This window comes from Misgurnus anguillicaudatus, chromosome 25 (assembly GCF_027580225.2).
Source record: "Misgurnus anguillicaudatus chromosome 25, ASM2758022v2, whole genome shotgun sequence".
NCBI lineage: Eukaryota > Metazoa > Chordata > Actinopteri > Cypriniformes > Cobitidae > Misgurnus > Misgurnus anguillicaudatus.
The window spans coordinates 32,588,026-32,610,317 of record NC_073361.2 but is presented as its reverse complement, the minus strand read 5'-3'; the positions used below and the strand labels follow the sequence as shown (position 1 = coordinate 32,610,317).

General features: G+C 36.5%; 1 pseudogene; it reads left to right on the top strand.

The window, feature by feature from the left end:
• Positions 1 to 2,615: 2,615 nt before the first annotated feature.
• LOC141362093 (uncharacterized) lies at positions 2,616 to 9,468 on the top strand (annotated as a pseudogene).
• Positions 9,469 to 22,292: the final 12,824 nt, after the last annotated feature.

The window sequence follows — 22,292 nt, the reverse complement described above, 5'->3', positions numbered from 1 at the left end:
CAATAGGGGTCTTCGCCCCTTCGGGGCTTGACCCCTAATAATAATAAGAATAAGAAAACTAACAAATACAATAGGGGTCTTCGCCCCTTCAGGGCTTGACCCCTAATAATAATAATAATAATAATAAGAAAACTAACAATCCCAATAGGGGTCTCGCCCATTCTGGGCTTGACCCCTAATAATCTGTTAGTTAAATACTTATTTTAATTATTTGGTGTATGCGTGCTTGCGTGTGTGTGTCAGGGACGAAAGACAACATACATAGCCTATATAGTGGCAAAAACTGTATTTATTTAATTTATTAATTGATTTATATTAAATTAAAGGGTGATGGTGACAAGTGAAAATGTGTTCATCCTATGTACAATATTTACAAGTAAACAAATAACAAGGACACAAAAAGGAGAGGGACATGAGCAGTGCCAATTCAAAGAAATAAACAAAACAAAACAAAACAAAACAACTAACTAAAGTTTAAACTAACTAAAGTTTAAACCCTCTAACCTGAGCTACAAAGGAAAGGTAATGAGATAAATCTTCTGCCCACACTACCTACATGAATAGAAAACGTTGGGTGGCACGCGCTCCTTTAATACAGAAAACGAATCCCTATACGTGAAACTAAGTCACAAAACAACGCTAGTAAACACTCAAAATGTACAAACACAAAACGTGACTAACAAACAGAGATAAGGGGCAGACTGACATAAAAAGAAAACGAATTAATATTTTAAAAAATGAATTATCAATGGCGTACAAGACTAATAATTTTAAACTTTTTACATTGTATTTGATTAAATCACTATTAAAACAAACTATTTTTCAAAAATTATCATTGAATTATCTCTCTAACTCTCATTAAATAAATGCTTATGTGTATGACTCAGCCTTAGAAAATAAATATTATAATGTGGGGATGAGATTTGTTTACATTAACATTATTAACTGTTATGTAGACTACCTCTGAAGATGCCTGAGGCATGAAGAATCATGAAACCATAAAGTGATTGCTGTAAGCTCTAACATTGCGGGAATTGCTCTCCTTATGCATCTCCAGCACTAGCAGACTCGCTGACAAATAGTGCAGTTGGCTTTATACTGTACTATTTTCCACGGACAATTTCCAGCCTGCATTTGACTTCTCCCAGCTCTGAAACTTTCGGACGTGGACGCGAGCTGCCTCCAGCTTCGGCCTCCGCGAGCTGCTTCCAGCTTCGTCATCCGCGAGCTTTCTCCAGCCTCCGCAATGATTTAAAACCGGATGAGCTATTTAATTCTCAAATACTGGATGATTCTGTATTTTAAAGGATGGGTGTCAGCCCTGCTGATGGAATAATTGTGCAAACGGAGATGTATGTACGCAGTGCATGACCATTAATAAAGTGTAAAGCCTTTATTAGTTTCAAAATAAAAGCCGCTCGTCACAGGACTTCCTTTTCCACCATACGCCTTCCGTTTCCACTATACTCTCTCTCACACATACATACATACTTCTCTTACATACGCACATTTTCTTCAGACATACATACATTCTATAGATGTATGTGAAAGGAGAATGTAAGTGTGTAGGAGTAGAAAATATATGTATGTGAAAGGAGAATGTGAGTGTGTGAGAGTAGAAATACATGTATGTAAAAGGGGAATGCATGTATGTGAGGGGAAAAAAATATATGTATGTGAAAGGAGAATGTAAGTGCGTGAGAGTAAAAATGCATGTATGTAAAAGGAGAATGCATGTATGTGAGAGGAAAAAATATATGTATGTGAAAGGAGAATGTAAGTGTGTGAGAGTAAAAATACATGTATGTAAAAGGAGAATGCATGTATGTGAGAGGAAAAAATATATGTATGTGAAAGGAGAATGTAAGTGTGTGAGAGTAGAAATGTATGTATGTGAAAGGAGAATACATGTATGTGAAAGTAGAATGTAAGTGTGTCAGAGTAAAAATACATGTATGTGATAGGAGAATGAATGTGTCTGAGAGTGCCAGAATGAAATTTGTCTTGTATGGCCCTTCATATGTCTGTGTGACCTGGTGAAGTGTAGCATTTTGATTGGTGGTGTTTGGAAAAGGAAAGCAAGTCACTTCCTCATATCTTTGTGTTTTAGGTAGAGAATTGTGTGTAGTGTTTTGAAAAAAAATGTTTTATGCAATTGAAAACTGAGTCAAAGGCTGAGAAATAGCTTATGGTTTTGAAGATTAGGCATGTAGTTTTGCACTTTGAGTGAGAGCTTTCAAAAATCATATGAGATGAAGAGTTTGTGTGTAAGCAATCGTAAAAAAGTGTAACTTCCATAGTAGAAAGCACAAATACTATGGAAGTTGATGGGTACAGTAATTTATCAAAATATCTTACTTTGTGTTTAGCAGAATGAAAAAATTGAGTTAATATTATCCCTTTAAAATATTATTCCCTTTAGTTAAAAGTCTCAATTACTTAAAAGTGCACAGATAAGTCAATAAAATTACACTATTCCATTAAACAATTTCAGTTTTTAATGTTGCACAACATGTTGCTCATATACACCTTAATACATAATGTAAACTATAAAGTGTTTTATATTATTATTGTGTTTTTTTTCTATTTAATACTACAGATTAAAAAGCCATAACATGACATTGTGCAACATTGATGAACTCATCAAGAAAAGCACCAAAATTAAAGATGGAATTCCTGCTCGATATCGTCTGCAGACAACAACAGATATTCTGGATCAATCTAAGCCACACAGAAAAATCATCTTTGGTGAAAGAAACACAAAGAAACTTAATAAAATCATACTGATGGTGGGAGAAAGAGGCAGTGGAAAAACAACTCTCATCAATACTATGATCAACTACAACTGTGGTGTTCAGAGAGAAGACAAAATTTGGTTTGAGATCACAGACGATCAGAATGACCCAGAATCAGTTTACAGTCAGACATCAGATGTCATTATCTATGGTGTCTATATACAAGAGACTTCAGTTGATTTAACAATCATTGATACACCAGGATATGGAGACACTCGTGGAGCTGAGTCGTGATAAAGAGATTGCCAAGACTTTATTACGTTTATGTACAACTGAAGATGAGCTCAAAGAAATCCATGCAGTGTGTTTTGTGATGAAGGCATAAAAAAATCGACTCTCTGACAGACAAGAATACATATTTGATGCAGTTCTGTCTTTATTTGGTAAAGATATTGTTGAAAACATTGTGTTACTTCTCACACACTCAGATGGTGCTCGCCCTAAAAATGCCCTGACAGCTGTCAAAGAAGCTGAAGTCAAGTGTGCTGTAGATCACAAGAAACAGCCGATCTATTTTCTGTTTGAAAACTGTCAGGGAGAAACATTTGATGAAGACGAACAAACAATCTATGATCATTCGTGGGATCTTAGTTATAAAGGAATCACAGAATTTTTTAAGTTTCTTGACACGACACGACCAAAAACCTTGGAGATGACTCAAGAAGTTTTGAAGAAACGGCAACAGTTAGAGCCAAACATCTCTGATCTTCAATTACATGTTCAAAAGATGAAAAAAAAGCAAAATGAGCTGAAACAAACTGAAGAAGATTTAGAGAAAAACAAGCAAGATGTCAAAGAAAATAAGAACTTTGAGTATGAAGTTGAAGTGCCATACAAAGAAAAGGTTAATATTGATCCAGCTGTAGCTAAAAAAGCAACATGCTGCACTATCTGTGAGGAGAACTGTCACTATCCTGGATGTGGGTAACTGAAATCTTTGGTAGTGTGATGAAAAATGATCACTGCACAGTGTGCACAAATAAATGTCACTACACTAAACACGTCAAAGAAAACAAAATATATGTAACAAAGACAAAGAATAAGACAAGAATTAATGAAGACTTAAAGAAGAAATATGAAGACAAAATTAAAGGCCATCTGTCTGTGATCAATAAGCTGAAGAAAGAACTACAAGAATTAGAGAAAGTGAAAATCAAGCTTGTGATTAAAGTTTATTACTGTGTGTATTCTCTTAAGATGATCGCACTCAACACTTTATCTCGGTTCACACTTCAGCACATTGATTTTCTCATTGAGAACTTGAAAGAAATCAATGAACCCAGAAAAGCTGAAGCTTTGGAGAACATCAAGGAGAAAGTACAACAAGCAGCTCCTGCATACAAATAAAGCCAGGTGATTTAAATGTGTATTTAACAAAACATAATGTACTTGCACCTGTGGATCAGTGCTTAAGTAAGGGATAATGTAGAGGCAGCCGGTAGTTATCGGGAAATAAGCCCCGACAGTGTGATCAGGACCCGACGCAAAGCGGAGGTTCTTGTATCACACTGAAGGGGCTTATTTCCCGATAACTACCGGCTGCCTCTACATTATCCCGCTTATTACACGGCTACTTGCCACATAAGAAAAAAACTGGACATGAATATGAATTTAAAAACATTTTATTGGCATATTTGTTTTAAATTAACATTTTTATCCTTCCGCGAAACTTTGCACAGATGCATAAAATGCTCGTAATACCTTATTAAGATCCTCTGCTTCATACTTGTCTGTCTCCATTTTTTCTCTTTTAGCCAGTCTTTGAGAAGTTTTAATGCCCATTCTGTATTTTTTTGTGTGTTGGCTTCGTAGCTGTCATGCTCTATTTTGTCAAGTTCAGTCTCAGTAAGCTCTCTGTGTCTTGTCGTTGTTCTTTCTTCTATCCACTGTTTAAATGTTTTGTTTTTTCCGTACATGTTAAAATTAATGTCAAAATTTTCCATTTTTAATTGTGGTTGTCAAGTGTTTGTCACAAGATGGCGCCAAACAGTAATCTTTGTTGGCGCGGAGGGTTTTAAAACATACAAGTAGTTCGGCTATGCGTTATTACTTTGGAGCGGTTTTTATTTGAAAAGAACGAACCTGCAAATGTCTCAACTGACCAATCAGAATCAAGCATTCCAGAGAGACGTGTAATAACTAATGATTACAGATGATTAAAAATAATGGTGCTTTTTTGGTTCCTCAAAGAACCATTCAGTCAAGGGTTCTTCAAAGAACATTTCTCACCTTTTTATAACTCGCATAACTTTTTTCACCACAAATAACCTTTTTTTTTTTTTTTTTGAAACAGAAACATTCTTCAGATGAGACACCCAATACAGAGCTAGAGGGAAACAGGAGAGACAACTGATCATCTTAACAATGGCAGACAACTGATGTCTAGAGCCACTTCCCCAGAAATATCCAGGAACAAGCACATGCATTTGTGAAAGAGTAGGGTAACATCTGACAGCAAGATCTCATAAAACTGTTGTGGTCCATGAGGAGATCCAATGCATTTTTACGAATTTGAACACAAAGGAAACTATTTTAAGGAATGTTTGTAATCAAACCAATCAGAAGCCCCATCGACATCCATAGTAAAAAAAAGGATAGTATGAAAGTCAGTGGGGTTTATGATCGGTTAAACGCTCCAGAAATATTGAAGCTATTAAATTAGAACATTCCTCAAAATACAAACATTCCTCAAAATAACTTTCTGTGTGTTTATCAGAACAAAAAAATTCATACAGGTTTGTAACAACATGAGAGTGAGTTTATGATGACTTAAATGATTTCTTTCTTTTTAAACATTTCTTTCAAAATATGTTAAATAAGCATTAGGAACAAGTGAGGAGACAATTGCTTTACAATTAATCAAATCATTAATGAAATCTGTTGCATAGTTTTAGTCTGCTAATAATAAGAAATGGGATTTTTTTTTAAGAATTGGCATGAAATTAGTCATAAAAATGGCTATAAATGATAATGTGCATAGCAAACATTAATTAAATATAAATGCTTTAAAACAAATTAAAATATGAATGATTTTTTACAAGGATTTTGTATGATGAAGAAAACGATATAATTTTGTGATATAAAAATGCAGTGTTATCATTTAACAAATAAACATGACTTGAAATTTAAGAATGTTGTCATATTTGTGTCAAATTGTCACTATACAATGGTCTGACCTTTATGCTGCAGTGTTTCTGGCACTTTGTAACCAATAATCACAAGTTAGACAAAGATATTGCTAATCATCCACATTTATATAGCTCTGCTGTAATTATAAGTATTCAAGCAAATCACAAACGTTTACTTGTATGATATTATAATGCAAAGGTGAATGTTTTGATCTAAAGAAAATATTTAAAAAACACTTTGTATACTAACATTTTTTTTAGCTGAAAATAATAATGCCAATTATAATTATTTTTAGGAAATATGTCACATTAAAGAATTTTTTTAAATTTACATTTAAATATTTACATTTAGGCATTCAGTACACTCTTTTATTCAAAGCGTCTTACACTGAAAAAAAAGATTATGGCCCCAATTAAATGAAGCATAATTCAATTTAGCTAGTTTTAATTATTTTATTTAAGTTTTTTATTTGAATTAGTATATATTAATAGGTTTTAAGCGAATTACATGTGCTTTAAATCCAAGTCATTTTAATTGATTAAATTCAGTTTAAAAAAATAGTTTGGTTCTTTGGGCATGCGCACAAATGCACATTTTCCCTGGCGCTAAAAGGAGTTTCCAGGCAGGTTCACGGTGGGCCCCGGAGTTTTGCTCAGTCGGTCTATTTGCACAGTAAGTAATATTTCATGTAATACAGCACCTTTTTTTTACTGTGAATATTTTTATATACTTAAAATATGTCGTTTATACACTGAAAAAAATGATTCATTGAATTTAATCAATTTTTTTAAGGTAAGTGGTTGCAATCAATTTATTTAAGCTACATTTAAACAAAAAAGATTAGTAACGTAAAATAAAATATAAAACTTTTGTTTAAATGTAGCTTAAATAAATTGATTGCAACCACTTACCTTAAAAAAATTGATTAAATTCAATGAATCATTTTTTTCAGTGTAAGAGAGCTCCTCCAGGCCGAGTGCCGGAGGCAATCACAGCAGTGGCGGATGCAGAACGTGACATATGGGTGGGCATGGATTAAATCCGGGTGGGCCTGAATCTATGGGTGTCAATTTTGAATAAGAAACTATAACAAGTCTATAAAATTCGTCAAAACTTCAGAACACTAATTTAAACAGCATACACACACCCCCGAACTGCACGTCACATTTTTGACATTATTGATACTTTAAATTGTAATGTAACGTGACATTTATTAAGCCTTTTTGGTCATAGCCTACAAAAAGAACCTGCACACAGTGACAAGAAATATAAATGAACCCCAAAAAAACCTTATACTTTTTTAAATAGCCTATTAAAGTGTTTAAATAAATACGGCTACTAAATGCTTAAAATGAAGCTTCTAACATCATATTCTCTTCATGCAAATCACTAAAAATATATTTTAGTTCTCACATATTTAAGTTAACTTACTAAATAAAAAAAGAAAAATGGAATTGCTAGAATAATGTTAGACTCTGAGGTTGAACGAAATGACAAATAAAGAAACATTTAATATACTTTTTGATGAGCACAAGAGCAAGCCTACTCGTGAAGAGCGGAGCCGAGGAGCGCGCATATCAGACGTGAACGAAAGGAATAATGGATTTAATGCTTTCACTTCATTTCCTGACAGTTTCACTTGTTAGTGAGGATAGTAATGGCTAACAAGATGACGCCGAATTACAACAACATAATTATCTAACTAAATCTGAGAGAATGCAAACACATTACAATATTTTTTCCTCCGCCCGAATATTTTTCTCATTATAACGCAATATTCAACTGCTTTAATAGTTTTTAAATAGTTACCAGGCTTACTTATAATTTTACTGTTTTTAACATAACATGCAATAGATAAAATACACCACATAAAGTAGTATACATGTCTAACTATACACAGTAGTATTTTTTTACATTTCTGATTGGGCGGGCCAGCTGTCAATCGCGCCCATAGCTCCGCGCCTGAATCACAGCCGTGACGATATAAGTTAAACAAATACCACACGACTCTGAGAGCGAAATTGCTTTTATACAACAGTTTGACGGCACACGTTTGAAAAACGAAAACTAGAAAACGACAACAGAGTTATTTTAAAAGCCTCTTTGTTTGGGAACTACTTTCTTCCGCCACAGATTTTACTCGGCTGTTTTGAATCTCATAACAAGCCGTTTCTTAGTATTACCGTTTCTTTGTCACAAGATGTAGTTTTAAGATTAGTTCAGTCGAGAATATATATGTATAATATACAAATATGCAGTCGATAAGTTAAGAGAGCGCCTGTTTGAACGTTTGCTTAAGGAAGCTTCGGTACGTGAGAACCAGAGAGCTGACGTCAGTGTTCACTCGCCCCCCGCTGACCACCGCCCTCTCTGGGCTACATCTCTGACAGGATTCCCTGGCTCTGATGAAGGCCTTGTCTGTTATTTTTTGATGGTCAAAAATGAGGTCAAATCAGCAGTATTTACTGTCATGAAACTATTACTTGTTTTCTTATTCATATTTAGTGTCTTTTGGTTTTATTGTTTTGGCGCGCGGTAAAAGTTAATAAAACTATACTTATATAATGTTACTATTGCTTTCCCAATTAATCTTAACGCGCTACGAGCACTCGCTTATTATTAGGCTTTGTTCTTGTCAGTACTATATAAAAGTTTTTTAAAAGTGTCAGAGAGATGTTTTTGCATGCTGCTTATAAATATATCAGTGGCGATATCTCATAACGTGTTTTAATATTCACGTCACGATAAATTCGTTATCAATTGTCCAAATTTAAAAGCTGCAGTGCTTACCTGCAGTTCCACTATGTTTTCGCTTTCTCGGACACCGAGATATATATGTGTTACACATATATACACACACAAAGTGCCCTTCATAAATATTGGGATATGTTATTATATATGTAAAAAATTTATTTGAGTGTATTTCAGGTCCAAATTTAATGGGACAGTTTGCTTAAAAGCTGTTTTATGGATATGAATTGTGTACATGATGTGTGTTCACAGCCACAGCGTCCAAATGCCAAACTTCAACTTCAGACCACAACATGCTTCATATATGAGGAAATTATTTAACAAATACAAAATTCATGTCCATTACAGCTTTTAAATCAACTGTCCCATTACGTTTGACCCATTTAAACGACTGTAATTCCTAAATCCTAAAGACAAATTGGAATTTGTGAATACCCTCTAAATACAGCTCAAAGTGTGCACTCTGTCCCAATATGGAGGGCACTGTATAATATATGGGCAACAGGGGTGTCATAGTTTTTGAAATTAACCTTGCCTGTAGACTTGTCAAAGTCTTATGAATCAGAACAATCTCTAATAACAGCTTATTTTTATTTAAATGTAGGACAGTCAACAAGATGACTTATTGAAAGACCCGGAAAACATCACCATGGGCATATGTGTAATCAAAAAGAAAGAAGGTGTTCTTGGCGACTATGATGATATTGGAGTCGTTGTTGGAGTGATGATTCTTGAGCAGCTCAAATCTGTGGCACAAGCCTGCATTGATGCTGGGTTCAATCTATGTGCTTAATACCCCAAAGAACTAAAATACTACTTTTTTGAAATTTTTCAGAAATTCATTATGCAGATGGATTCTAAAGCTCTCCCCAAAAATTCAAGGACTGAAAAACGTTTTAAAGGTGCAGTGTGTAAATTTTAGCGGCATCTAGTGGTGAGGTTGCGAGTTGCAACCAACGGCTTAAGGCCAGGGTATACCTTTTTTTTCGAGTCCGCGTCCGGCTCGCGCGCGCGCACGCGTCCGCACAGCTTTTCGAGTATACTCCCCGCGGCTACACGCGGATGCACTGAAAAAAAATGAATAATTCAATTTAATCAATTTTTTTAAGGTAAGCGGTTGCAATCAATTTATTTAAGCTACATTTAAACAAAAAAAAAAATTGTTGAACTTAATCAATTTTATTTAGTAACCCTAGTATAAAAAAGCTTAGTAATTTCTGCCATATTTAATTGTGATACATTCTCGTATATTATTTATTTATGACTGATGAAAAATTATTAATTGAATTTAATAATTTTTTTTAAGGTAAGTGGTTGCAATCAATTTATTTTAGCTACATTTAAATAAACACATTTCATTGACTAACTTTCAACATTTTTAAGGAAATTGTTTGCAATCACTAACCTTAAAAACAATATACAAATATAGCTGCAAGCAGCGATACGGGGTCAAGCACCTTCAGCGCAACGAGCACCCAAAGCACAGCAAAAACCGCACAACGCAGCAAATGCGCAAAGCACAGAAAGCGCGCAATACAGAGCCCGAACCCGAAGCAAATCAAATGCAGAGCAGAACCACTGCAGTGCGGAGCAACAACAGTAAAGATGGCAAAAATATAATATCAGACAAAATATTCAGAAGTTATAAGCAGTTCCATAAGAACTGTTATAGTTTATAACCCCTAGGTGGCGCTGTACTCTGACTTCCCAGGTACCTTCAGGACATCATGTCGAAGCTCCTTACTAATTTTTGCGCGGATATGTCCAATAGTTAAAAAATATAACAAATTATGTGAAATTTCAAAATGGCGGACAGGCGGTTCGGTCAAACCCGGCATTTTACACATCGACAGATGCGGCATGAGGTAAGCAATCCATAGACATCAAGATCATAATTTTCTTACAAACAGTTCAGAAGTTATGGGCAAAAATAGCCTATTTTATTATCTCATGACCCATAGGTGGCGCTGTCACCAAATTTGGCATGGATCCCAAGTTCATGGTCCACATGAAGTGTACCAAATTTCATTTCAATTGATCAAAGAATGACTGAGCTACAGCTTCAGAACCATTTTTGCTTCAACCTCGTTAAGTTTGCGCATTTATTACTTTTGAACAAAGATAAAAATCAAAATTCTGTTTGGTCATTTCTATGCAGCTCACTCCAAAGATCATCTGTGCCAAATCTCATAAGAATTGAACCACATTTGAAGGAGGAGTAGCGAAAAAACGGAATACTGTACATTTCAAAATGGCCGCTACTGTAATGGGTGGAGTTTTACAGTAAGGTATTAAAAACAACAAGCATGAGGAGAGCAATCACGTGTACTAAGTAGAATTTTCATAGATCAAGCGGATCAGCAGTTATAACCATTTGAACATTGAATTTTTGAGCTGATGGTGGCGCTATAGAGTTACTGCTAGAGACCCCATTTTTGGTCACTTGACTTTTCAGGACCACCTCTACCACTGTGCCAAATTTCATCATTTTCCTATGTACGGTTCATAGGGCTGCCATAGACACCAATGGCTAAGAAGAGGAAGCAGAATAATAATAATAATAATAAATATAGCTGCAAGCAGCGATTCGGGGCCAAGCACCTTTAGCGCAATGAGCATCCAAAGCACAAAAGCAACATAGAAGGTATCAATAACCCAATGCGCATTGACCACCCAAGGTGCATCAAGAACACAAGGCGCAGCAAGTACCCAAAGCGTAGCAATCACACAGCAGAACCACCGCAGTGCAGAGCAGCAACAGAAAATATGACAAAAACAGAACATATGTGAACTACAGAAGGGTTGAGAAGAATAGGTGAGAAAGAACAAAACTTTAATAGAACAAATTAACACTTGCCTCAAGCGGGTTTCGAATCCAAGAACTAAGCATCTCTTTGCATGTGACTAACACGATACGCCATTCAGTTAACACGGTTCATGAGGCAGCAGAATAGAGTGTACAGAGATGAAAGCATTGACATATGCCAATCACCACAGATGCAGAAATGACACAGCAGAGCAGATATAACTGAAGTATAATGTATATAAGAATCAACAAGCTCAAGTGAGGTTGAAGACAAGAAGAACATTCTGTACAGAAACGCTATGAAATGTAATATACAGTAATTAACTATGACAAATAGACAACATTACAAGCACGGTCAACTTTGGAGCAATATTTCTAAGAAAGAGAACAGAATATAAAAAATCTGTTCGGTCATTTCTGTGCGGATTGCTCCAAACATTATACGAGCAGAACCTGGCATAAAATAAACAAAATTTGTAAAAGGAGTAGCGAAAAGATAATTTACCATATGCCTTACAATAACACATGAACAGAATGTTGGAAAATGACAAACGAGGTATCGTTGCGATCGGCATAAACCAGTGAAACTAATTTCACAAAGAATATATATATCAGATGAACGATTCAGAAGTTATGTGCAAAAATAGCCTTTTTTCATATCTCATGACCCATAGGTGGCGCTGTCACCAAATTTGGCATGGACCCCCAGTTCATGGTCGACATGAAGTGTACCAAATTTCATTTCGATTGATCAAAGAATGACCAAAATACAGCTTCAGAAACAATTTTGCGTCAACCTCGTTAAGTTCACACATTAATTACTTTTGAATAAAGAAAAAAATCAAAATTCTGTTCGGTCATTTCTATGCGGCTCACTCCAAAGATCACCTGTGCCAAATTTCACAACATTTGAACCAAATTTGAAGGAGGAGTAGCGAAAAAACAAAATACTGTACATTTCAAAATTGCCGCTAATGTAATGGGAGGAGTCTTACTGTAAAGTATCAAATTCAATAAGCGTGATGAGAGCAATCACGTGTACTAAGTAGAATTTTCATAGATCTAATGGATCACAAGTTATAACCATTTGAACATTGAATTTTTGAGCTGATGGTGGCGCTATAAAGTTACTGCTAGAGACTCCAATTTTGGCCACATGAATATTTATGACCAACATTACAACTGTGCAAAATTTCATCATTTTCTTACATTCGGTTCATAGGGCTGCCATAGACTTCCATTGGGGAAGAAAAATTTACTAACAGAAACAATGACCAATATAGCTGCAAGCAGCGATACGGGGCCAAGCACCATCAGCGCGATGAGCACCCAAAGCACAGCAAGAAAGATACAACGTATCAATCACCCAGGGCGCATTGAGCACCCAAGGTGCATCAAGAACACAAGGCGCCGCAAAGAACCCAAAGCGTAGCAATGACAGAGCATAACCACCACAGTGCAGAGCAGCAACAGAAAACATGGCATAAATAGAACATATGTGAACTACAGACAGCTCAAGAAGAATAGGTGGGAAAGAACAAAACTTTTATAGAAGAAATTAACACCTGCCTCAGGCAGGCTTCGAACCCATGAACGCAGGATCTCTATGCATACGACTTAGCAGATGCGCCACTCAGTAGACACAGCTCAAAGGGCAGCAAAAAACAGCTTAGGTGCTGCAAGGATTGACATATGCCAATCAACACAGATGCAGAACTGACAATGCAGAGCAGAGCTAACAGAAATACAATGTATATGAGAATCAAAAAGCTCAAGTGAGATTGAAGACAAGAAGATCATTCTGTATAGTAATGCTATACAATGTAATATACAGTCACATTAATTTACTATGACAAATAGACAACGTCACAGGCACGGTCAACTTTGGAGTGGTATTTCTAAGAAAGAGAACAGAATATCAAAAATCTGTTCAGTCATTTCTGTGCGGATTGCTCCAAACATTATACGAGCAGTACCTGGCATAAAATAAACAAAATTTGTAAAAAGAGTAGCGAAAAAATCATCTACCATATGCTTTACAATAACACATGAACAGAATGTTGGAAAATGACAAACGAGGTATCGTTGCAATCGGCATAAACCAGTGAATACAATTTCACAAAGAAATTAATATCAGACAAAGTATTCAGAAGTTATGGGCAAAAATAGCCTATTTTCATATCTCATGACCCATAGGTGGCGCTGTCACCAAATTTGGCATGAACCCCAAGTTCATGGTCCACATGAAGTGTACCAAATTTCATTTCAATTGATCAAAGAATGATCGAGCTACAGCTTCAGAACCATTTTTGCGTCAACCTCGTTAAGTTTGCGCATTTATTACTTTTGAACGAAGATAAATATCAAAATTCTGTTCGGTCATTTCTATGCGGCTCACTCCAAATATCACCTGTGCCAAATTTCATAAAAATTGAACCAAATTTGAAGGAGGAGTAGCGAATAAACGGAATACTGTACAATTCAAAATGGCCACTACTGTAATGGGTGGAGTTTTACTGTAAGGCATTAAAAACAACAAGCATGAGGAGAGCAATCACGTGTACTAAGTAGAATTTTCATAGATCAAGCGGATCACCAGTTATAACCATTTGAACATTGAATTTTTGCACTGCTGGTGGCGCTATAGAGTTACTGCTAGAGACCCCTTCTTTGGCCACATGACTATTTATGACCACCACTACAACTGTGCCAAATTTCATCATTTTCCTACATACGGTTCATAGGGCTGCCATAGACTCCCATTGGGGAAGAAGAAAAATTTACTAACAGAAACAATGACCACAAGCAGCAACTCGGGGCCAAGCACCTTCAGCGCAATAATGAGCACCCAAAGCAAGCACAGCAAGCACACAAAACATAGCAAGCTCACAAATCACAGCAAGCTCACAAAGCACAGCAAGCACACAAAGCACAGCAAACACACAAATCACAGCAGCCACACAAAGCACAGCAAGCTCACAAAGCACAGCAAGCTCACAAAGCACAACCAGCACACAAAGCAGAGCAAGCACACAAATCACAGCAAGCTCACAAAGCACAGCAAGCACACAAAGCACAGCAAGCACACAAAGCACAGCAAGCACACAAAGCACAGCAAGAACACAAAGCACAGCAATTACACAAATCACAGCAGGCACACAAAGCACAGCAAGCTCACAAAGCACAGCAAGCACACAAAGCACAGCAAGCACACAAAGCACAGCAAGCACACAAAACACAGCAAGCACACAAAGCACAGCAAGCACACAAAGCACAGCAAGAACCAGCACAATGCAGAGCAACAACAGCAAACATGGAAAAATAGAACACATGTGAACTACAGACAGGTTGAGAAGAATTGATGAGGAAGAACAAAAGGTCATGACTCAGGTGGGATTCGAACCCAGGAACTCAGAATCTCAATGCATGTGGTTTAACTAGATGCGCCACTCAGTTGACACAATTCATGAGGCAGCAGACAAGAGATTAGAGAGCTGAAAGGATTAACATATGTTAATCACCAAAGATGCAGGAAAGACACAGCAGAAGCACCACAATGCGGAGCAACAACAGCAAACATGGAAAAATAGAACACATGTGAACTACAGACAGAGGTGGGTAGAGTACCCAAAATCTGTACTCAAGTAAAAGTACAAGTACTTATACAAAAATTTACTCAAGTAAAAGTAAAAGTAACAATCTAATTATTTACTTGAGTAAGAGTAAAAAAGTATTAGATGAAAAAACTACTCAAGTATTTAGTTACTCGTTACTTCCAATCTGATTGAATAGAAGCGTAAAATCCCTGAATTTCAGACTACTTGGAGGGCTTTCACAAACCTCTCCTTAAAAGTCTCATTGTTCTGCTTATATACTACTACCTAGGTTAAAGTAAAGCAGTCTATCTCAGTCCTCCAACACCACATAACGTGTCATTAAAAAAAATCTTAAACACTGACTGTTTTCTGACAGTTAACTGTGTCTTTATTTTCACGTTCACAACTAAATTTGGCTGGATCTGCCTTTAGACAAGCTTACAGTAAGCAAAAAAGAATGTGTGTGCTGTTTGTTATCATGTTTTTATATGAATAGGTTATTTTCATTGCCATTAATGTGCAATTAATGAACATAAGGAGCTTGATAAAATGCTTATTTTAGAATTTCAAATGGAACTTATCTGTTTTTGCAAATCAACTCTACATTTATTATAATATATAAAACATGTTTCTTTAAAAACATACTTTATTCTTTTATTTTTATTTTATTAATCCAGTTTTTATTCATATGTATTTTCTACATTTAAGTAAGGTGTCCGGTTATGTGTAGGGGAGAAATTTTTCAGATTTTTTTAAAAGTTTTTAAAATTTTTAAAGATAATGTTTCAGACAGAGATATATTTTTGCTGTGGTCAGTAACTCACAAGTGTGGTCTATCAATACCAGGTGGAATTTTGAACAAATGTAAAATGACTAGTATAATTTCACTTTGAACATAAGTGGTGAATTGTTACTTTTTTTTAACACAACAAAACAATGTAGATTTTCGTGTTACACTTGTTTTTATTAACTATACATGACTATGACCTCTTTAATATGTATCTTTGTAAAAAATAATGAAATTATATTTTCATTTTAAATTTCAGTTTTATCAAATGTTTCAAAAGCAACCAACAGTACAAACTTAAATTCAACAGTTTGAACACTATGAAAATTAAATTAAATAAAATTAGAATAATATAAATGGTACAAAAGTAAGTGTTACTTTCGTCCTGACAGGATCTCCTCACATTTAAACCAGATTTACTTTTATTTTGAAAAACTCTTGAGAAGTCAAACTTCAGGATGTGTTAGTTAGAGCACTAAATAACCTGTAGATTGATGAAACGAGAAACATAACGCTTTATAAGAAAACAATGACCGCTTTTGGAATTTACTTATGGTTGAAAACACCTTTCTGCATCTACACCCGGAAAATGGTGAGTAAATAACGCGATATTTGTCAGCTCTGTCAAATGTTGCAATGATGCTGTCATAGTTTGGGATGCAAATGTTATCAGTCCTCTGAGAAAATCGCTTTGTTACTTTCGTCCAGAGTTACGTTTGCCCCGGTTCTCACGTATTATATTAATGCAAGACTTAACACTATGCTGTTCAATTTGTTTAGTTTTATGAGGAAATGAGATGGAAATGTGCAGATGTGAACGTGTGTTGTTTGTAAGGTTAGAGTAATTTTCATTGCTTGCACAAGAGCGCATATGACAAAAACAGTGCATGCAATTATATTATAATAAGGCACTGCACAAAGTGACACGTGCCGCCGTGTTGTTTCAGGTTGGAGCTTGAATTCCTGTACGCTGAGATGTCAGTTCGTTTTGGTGCACAAAGCATACATCGCATTATGAAACTATTCTTTTTGACCTTTTGTAGTGTAAACATAGACCAAACTTGAGCCCACGCGTGATCTGCCTCTGATAGCTTGCATAGGTCATCCTCCGCTTCAGTCATCTCCTTTCATCTATGTTTCATCTACGCGCGCTAAAGGGTGATACGTAGCCACCCCTCGCAACGCACGCAGCCTCTCGTCTCGCGAGACTTTCGAGCAAGCCATATAAACTTAAAAAGTAAAATATATTCATTAATTATTACCATTTGAAAGTAGCGTAGTAACGCCACCGAATGTAGCGAAGTAAAAGTACAGTTTTTTCATTAGAAATGTACTTGAGTAAGAGTAAAAAGTACCCATCCTTAAATTTACTCTAAAAGTACTAGTTACCCAAAAAAAATTACTCAAGTAAATGTAACGAAGTAAATGTAATTCGTAACTACCCACCTCTGACTACAGACAGGTTGAGAAGAATTGATGAGGAAGAACAAAACATCATGACTCAGGTGGGATTCGAACCCAGGAACTCAAAATCTCAATGCATGTGGTTTAACTAGATGCGCCACTCAGTTGACACAGTTCATGAGACAGCAGAAAAAGATTAGATATCTGCAAGGATTGACATATGTCAATCACCAAAGATGCAGAATTGACACAGCAGAAGTAGAAATAACATAAATACAATGTACATGAGTTCAAGTGAAAATGAAGACAAGCAGATCATTATGTATAGTAATGCTATACAATGTAATATACAGTCATATTATTTTACCTATGGCAAATAGACAACGTCACAGGCACGGTCAACTTTGGAGTGGTATTTCTAAAAAGAGAACAGAATATCAAAAATCTGTTCAGTCATTTCTGTGCGGATTGCTCCAAACATTATACGAGCAGAACCTGGCAAAAAATAAACAAAATTTGTAAAAGGAGTAGCGGAAAAATCATCTACCAAATGCTTTACAATAATACATGAACAGAATTTTGGAAAATGACAAATGAGGTATCGTTGCAACCGGCATAAACCAGTGAATACAATTTCAGAAAGAAATTCATATCAGACAAAGTATTCCGAAGTTATAAGCAGTTCCATAAGAACTGTTATAGTTTATTACCCCTAGGTGGCGCTGTACTCTGACTTCCCAGGTACCTTCAGGACATCATGTCAAAGCTCCTTACCACTTTTTGCACGGATATGTGCAATAGTTCAAAAAATATAACAATTCATGTGAAATTTCAAAATGGCGGACAGGCGGTTTGGTCAAACCCGGCATAATACACATCGACAGATGCGGCATGAGCCAAGCAATCCATAGACATCAAGATCATAATTTTCTGACAAACAGTTCAGAAGTTATGAGCAAAAATAGCCTATTTTCATATCTCATGACCCATAGGTGGCGCTGTCACCAAATTTGATATGGACCCCCAGTTCATGGTCAACATGAAGTGTACCAAATTTCATTTCAATTGATAAAAGAATGACCGAGGTACAGCTTCAGAACCATTATTGCATCAACCTCGTTAAGTTCACGCATTTATTACTTTTGCATAAAGATAAATATCAAAATTCTGTTCGGTCATTTCTATGCAGCTCACTACAAAGATCATCTGTGACAAACTTCATAACAATTGAACCAAATTTGAATGAGGAGTAGCGAAAAAACAAACAACTGTACATTTCAAAATGGCCACTACTGTAATGGGAGGAGTCTTACTGTAAGGTATTAAAATCAATTAATGTGAGAAGGGCAATCACGTGTACTAAGTAGAATTTTCATAGTTCAAATGTATCATTAGTTATAACAGTTCGAACATTGAATTTTTGATCTGCTGGTGGCGCTATAGAGTTACTGCTAGAGACCCCATTATTGGTCACATGACTATTTAGGACCACCACTACAATTGTGCCAAATTTCATCATTCTACTACTTATGGTTCATAGGGCTGCCATAGACTCCCATTGGACAAGAGTAAGAATAATAATAATAATAATAACAAGCAACAACACGGGGTCAAGCACCTTCGGCGCAATGCACACACAGCACAGCAAGCACACAAAGCACAGCAAGCTCACAATGCACAGCAAGCACACAAAGCACAGCAATTACACAAATCACAGCAGGCACACAAAGCACAGCAAGCTCACAAAGCACAGCAAGCACACAAAGCACAGCAAGCACACAAAGCACAGCAAGCTCACAATGCACAGCAAGCACACAAAGCACAGCAATTACACAAATCACAGCAGGCACACAAAGCACAGCAAGCTCACAAAGAACAGCAAGCACACAAAGCACAGCAAGCACACAAAGCACAGCAAGCACACAAAGCACAGCAAGCACACAAAGCACAGCAAGCACAGCAATTACACAAATCACAGCAGGCACACAAAGCACAGCAAGCTCACAAAGCACACAAAGCACAGCAAGCACACAAAGCATAGCAAGCACACAAAGCACAGCAAGCTCACAAAGCACAGCAAGAACCACCATAATGCAGAGCAACAACAGCAAACATGGAAAAATAGAACACATGTGAACTACAGACAGGTTGAGAAGAATTGATGAGGAAGAACAAAACATCATGACTCAGGTGGGATTCGAACCCAGGAACTTAGAATCTAAATGCAAGTGGTTAACTAGATGCGCCACTCAGTTGACACAGTTCATGAAGCAGCAGACAAGAGATTAGAGAGCTAAAAGGATTAACATATGTCAATCACCAAAGATGCAGGAAAGACACAGCAGAAGCACCACAATGCAGAGCAACAACAGCAAACATGGAAAAATAGAACACATGTGAACTACAGACAGGTTGAGAAGAATTGATGAGGAAGAACAAAACATCATGACTCAGGTGGGATTCGAACCCAGGAACTTAGAATCTAAATGCAATTGGTTAACTAGATGCGCCACTCAGTTTACACAGTTCATGAGGCAGCAGACAAGAGATTAGAGAGCTGAAAGGATTAACATGTCAATCACCAAAGATGCAGAATTGACACAGCAGAAGTAGAAATAACAGAAATACAATGTACATTAGTTCAAGTGAAAATGAAGACAAGCAGATCATTATGTATAGTGATGCTATACAATGTAATATACAGTCACATTAATTTATTACTATGACAAATAGACAACGTCACAGGCACGGTAAACTTTAGAGTGGTATTTCTAAGAAAGAGAACAGAATATCAAAAATCTGTTCGGTCACATCTGTGCGGATTGCTCCAAACATTATACGAGCAGAACCTGACATCAAATACACAAAATTTGTAAAAGGAGTAGCGAAAAAATCATTTACCATATGCCTTACAATAACACCTGAACATAATGTTGGAAAATGACAAACAAGGTATCGTTGCGATCGGCATAAAACAGTGAATACAATTTCACAAAGAAAATGTATATCAGACAATGTATTCAGAAGTTATAAGCAGTTCAATAAGAACTGTTATAGTTTATAACCCCTAGGTGGCGCTGTACTCTGACTTCCCATGTACCTTCAGGACATCATGTCGAAGCTCCTTACCATTTTTTGCGCGGATATGTCCAATAGTTCAAAAAATATAACAATTTATTTGAAATTTCAAAATGGCGGACAGGCGGTTCGGTCAAACCCGGCATAATTCACATCGACAGATGCGGCATGAGGTAAGCAATCCATAGACATCAAGATCATAATTTTCTGACAAACAGTTCAGAAGTTATGGGCAATAATAGCCTATTTTTCTATCTCATGACCCATAGGTGGCGCTGTCACCAAATTTGGCATGGACCCCAAGTTCATGGTCCACATGAAGTGTACCAAATTTCATTTCAATTGATCAAAGAATGACTGAGATACAGCTTCAGAACCATTTTTGCGTCAACCTCGTTAAGTTTGCGCATTTATTACTTTTGAACAAAGATCAATATCAAAATTCTGTTCGGTCATTTCTATGCAGCTCACTCCAAAGATCATCTGTGCCAAATCTCATAAGAATTGAACCGCATTTTAAGGAGGAGTAGCGAAAAAACGAAATACTGTACATTTCAAAATGGCCGCTACTGTAATGGGTGGAGTCTTACTGTAAAGTATCAAATTCAATAAGCACGATGAGAGCAATCACGTGTACTAAGTAGAATTTTCATAGTTCAAATGTATCATTAGTTATAACAGTTCGAACATTGATTTTTTGGACTACTGGTGGCGCTATAGAGTTACTGCTAAAGACCCCATTTTTGGTCACATGACTATTTATGACCACCTCTACAACTGTGCCAAATTTCATCATTTTCCTATGTACGGTTCATAGGGCTGCCATAGACTCCCATTGGGGAAAAATAATAATAATAATAATAAAAATATAGCTGCAAGCAGCGATACGGGGCCAAGCACCATCAGCGCAATGAGCACCCGAAGCACAGCAAGAAACATACAACGTATCAATCACCCAGGGCGCATTGAGCACCCAAGGTGCATCAAGAACACAAGGCTCAGCAAAGAACCCAAAGCATAACAATGACAGAGCAGAATCACCGCAGTGCAGAGCAGCAACAGAAAACATGGCAAAAATAGAACATATGTGAACTACAGACAGGTCAAGAAGAATAGGTGGGAAAGAACAAAACTTTAATAGAAGAAATTTACATCTGCCTCAGGCGGGATTCGAACCCAAGAACTCAGGATCTCTATGCATACGACTTGACAGATGCGCCACTCAGTAGACACAGCTCAAGGGGCAGCAGAAAAGAGCATACATGCCATACAAAGAATTCAGAAGTTATAATCAGTTCTATAAGAACTGTTATAGTTTATAAACCCTAGGTGGCGCTGTTCTCTGATTTCCTCAGGACTTCATGCCGAAGCTCCCTACCGATTTTTGCGCCGATATATCCGATACTTCAAAAGTTATAGCAATTTATCACAGATTTCAAAATGGCGGACAGGCGGTTCGGTCAATCCTGGCATAATACATATCTGCAGATGCGGCATGAGCCAAGGAATCCGTAGACACCAAGATCATAATTTTCTGACAAACGATTCAGAAGTTATGCGCAAAAATAGCCTTTTTTCCTATCTCATGACCCATAGGTGGCGCTGTCACCAAATTTGGCATGGACCCCCATTTCATGGTCGACATGAAGCGTACCAAATTTCATCTCGATTGATCAAAGAATGACTGAGATACAGCCTCAGAACCAATTTTGCGTCAATCTCGTTAAGTTCACGCATTAATTACTTTTGAATAAAGAAAAATATCAAAATTCTGTTCAGTCATTTCTATGCGGCTCACTCCAAAGATCACATGTGCCAAATCTCATAAGAATTGAACCAAATTTGAAGGAGGAGTAGCGAAAAAACGAAATACTGTACATTTCAAAATGGCCGATACTGTAATGGGTGGAGTCTTACTGTAAGGTATTAAAAACAATAAGCACGAG